We start from the raw sequence: 3,821 nt of genomic DNA on the forward strand, positions 1-3,821 counted from the left end.
GGAGTTTGACAGACTGGGAGTTCAACCGCTCGCTATGATGTGCGCTGACCACCAGGGGTCAGTGCAGAATGAAGGAAGGCACCGGCCAGCAGCCAGCAGCCAGAAGGAAGGTCCTGATTGGCCCTGATCTCCGGCCACGTCTAGGGACCTACCTATGCACGAATTTCGTGCACCGGGCCTCTAGTTATTTATAAAGCTGCAAATGGAAGTATGGGATTAAAATATGTTAATTTTAAAGGCACAAAAATTACTGACTTGCTTTCTAAAAGGACTAAATCAATTTAGACTGCCAATAGAAATACCTGAACAAGCACATTTCATGGCACATTCACCAGCAACACCACCATCAGAAAATACTTATTGCTAACTGAAAAAGTAAAACTATATCATTGCATTTAAAAGTTTCACTTCTGTGATTATCTATCTGTGAAATTGGGGAGATTCCACTGGGCTGAGGGAGGGGTCCACGCTGAACAACAGGCTCCCAGCTCAGGGTTCCAGCTCTATAAAAAACAATAGAGATCGTGGCTAAGACAGAGTCTGTTGGACTCCCAGACAGCTCCTTTTAAAAGGTTTGTGTACGGACTTACTCAAACTCACTTCCTTGAGCTCCAGCTGGGGAAGCAGCTTGAAAGGCACCAGGGAGACATATGATGAGGAAGTGAATTGTCTGGCAGGAGGGCAAGAGCTGTGTATGTGTGTGGAGAGTGGGAGGCGGAGGGGGGCAGTGGTGGGGACATGCACACAGCTTTCTGTCAAAAGAAGTGTTGTCAGAAGCCCCTTTCTGAGACCCCTTCTCCTACCTTCCTACAGAGCTGGCAGGTGGGAGCCATAGCTGAGTCTTCATTTACATGGCTCACACTGTTTGCCCACTCTGGCGATTCCCTGAGACCCCACCCAACTTGCTGGCCCACACAAGCTGATTCCTGTGGTTTTTCCATATGAATAGCCTGTCTCCATTCATGTTTCAGACTTCCCTAAAAGCTCTCAAATAAAACAGCTTCTGGCCTCAGTGTGCCTTGTTCCTCTCACTAAGTGGCCCCAGGCCTGGCACTAGCAGCAGACAGCCTTGGCTCCCACCTTGGCCTCCACCTGGCACTTCCAAGCACAGCACAAGTAGCAGCCATTTGTAGCCCATGCCAGGTGTCCTTGAGCATAGCACAGGAAGTGGCTGATCTAGGCCTACACTTCCCAGGAGGCCCCAGAGCCAGTGCACCCAGTGGACAGCTTCAGACCATGATCAAGCACCACCCAACTGCCTCCACAAGTGACACACTCAAGGGGCTGACTCAGCAGGCACCAGAGCCCTGCTTAAGTAAGTCCTACTCTGTGGAGTGGGCCCTTGCACAGCTGATCCTCCTCCACAATGCTCAGTGGTCTGTGGTTAGAGCTGATCAGCCTGGGGGTAAATCCCTCCCATTGACATGCCAACACCCATCAAGGCTCAACTACAACAGAAGGGTGTAACAGCTCACATGTTGGGTAAGGGGAGGAACACTTGGAGTGCCCAGTTTGGAACCTATAGAACACCTACTACATTAGTCCACTGTACCAAGCCTGGGAGACATAGTAGCCCTACCTAACACACAGAAACAAACACAGGGAGGCTGCCAAAATGAAGAGACAAAGAAACATGTCTCAAATGAAAGAACAGAACAAAACTCAGGAAAGAACTAAAAAAAAAAAAAAATGGAGACAAGCAATCTACTAGATGCAGAGTTCAAATCAATGGCAATAAGGATACTCAAAGAACTTCAATAGCATAGAAAGAAACATGGAAACCATAAAAAAGAACCAGTCAGAGATGAAGGATACAATACCTGAAAAGAAGAACAATTTATAGGGAACCAACAGTAGAGTAGATGAAGCCAAGAACGATCAGTGATTTGGAATATAAGAAAGCAAATACACCCAATCAGAACAACAAAAAGAGAAAAGAATAAAATAAAAAAAGGATAGTGTAAGGAGCCTCTGGGACAACTTCAAGCATACCTACATTCATATCATGGGGGTGGTGGAAGAAGAGAGTGAGCAAGAAATTGAAAACCTATTTGAAAAAATGACAGAAAACGTTCCTGACCTGGTGAAGGAAATAGACATATAAGTCTAGGACAGTGGTCGGCAAACTGCGGCCCCTTGAGCGTGGCTTTTCCACAAAATACCACGTGCGGGCGCGCACATACAGTGCAACTGAAACTTCATGGCCACATTCCAGGGGCCAAAGAGCCACATGTGGCTCATAAGCCGCAGTTTGCCGACCACTGTCTTAGGCCATGCTAAGAAGCTTTACCCGGTAGGTTTTGCGGTTTGTTTTTAATATTTCTTTTTTAAAAAAAGCTTCACTGGCAACAATAAAAATAAACAAAAGGTTTGCCAACCACAGGTCTAGGAAACACAGAAAATCCCAAACAAGATAAACCCAAAGAGGCCCACACCAAGATGCATTATAATTAAAATGCAAAAAGGTTAAAGACAAAGAAAGAATCTTAAAAGCAGCAAGAGAAAAGCAGTTAGTTACATACTGCACAGCTGGGGAGCTCCCAGCTGATTTCTCAACAGAAACTTTGCAGGTCAGAAAGGAGTGGCAAGAAATATTCAAAGTGATGAAAAGCAAGGACCTACAATCAATATTACTCTTCTCAGCAAAGCTATCACTTAGAAACAACAACAATAAAACATAAAGAGCCTCCCAGAAAAAAAAGCTAAAGGAGTTCATCACCACCGAACCATATTACAAGAAATGTTGAAGGCTCTTCTTTAAAGTGAAGAAGGAAAAAGATCAAAAGTATAAACATTAAAATAGAAATAAATACATATCAACAACTGAATCTAAAAATCAAAATAAACAAACAAGCGGAGTAAAAACAGACTCATAGATACAGAGAACATTTTGATGGTTGCCAGATGGGAGGGTTGTTGGGGGATGGGTGAAAAAGGTGAAGAGATGGAGAAGTACAAATTGGTTATTAAAGAAAATCACGGTGATGTAAAGTACAGCATAGGGAATAGAGTCAATAATATTCTAATAACTATGTATGGTGTCAGATAGGTATGAGATTTACTGAAGTTATCACTTAGTAAGTTATATAATGTCTGATCACTAGGATGTACACCTGAAACTAATATAATAATGTATGTCAATTATAATTGAAAAATAAAAAATGATTTAAATAAAATAAAATTATTTTTACTGCTAATATTTATAACTATAAAAATGAGTTTGAAAACATAAATTTTTCTTCCTCTGCTGTCATGTATGGTTTGATTCCAGATTTGAGCTTTATAGCAGTACCTAATTTCAATCATATTACAAGAAATGTTGAAGGCTCTTCTTTAAAGTGAAGAAGGAAAAAGATCAAAAGTATAAACATTAAAATAGAAATAAATACATATCAACAACTGAATCTAAAAATCAAAATAAACAAACAAGCGGAGTAAAAACAGACTCATAGATACAGAGAACATTTTGATGGTTGCCAGATGGGAGGGTTGTTGGGGGATGGGTGAAAAAGGTGAAGAGATGGAGAAGTACAAATTGGTTATTAAAGAAAATCACGGTGATGTAAAGTACAGCATAGGGAATAGAGTCAATAATATTCTAATAACTATGTATGGTGTCAGATAGGTATGAGATTTACTGAAGTTATCACTTAGTAAGTTATATAATGTCTGATCACTAGGATGTACACCTGAAACTAATATAATAATGTATGTCAATTATAATTGAAAAATATAAAATGATCTAAATAAAATAAAATTATTTTTACTGCTAATATTTATAACTATAAAAATGAGTTTGAAAACATAAATTTTTCTTCCTA

Source organism: Myotis davidii, unplaced genomic scaffold (assembly GCF_000327345.1).
Source record: "Myotis davidii unplaced genomic scaffold, ASM32734v1 scaffold123, whole genome shotgun sequence".
NCBI lineage: Eukaryota > Metazoa > Chordata > Mammalia > Chiroptera > Vespertilionidae > Myotis > Myotis davidii.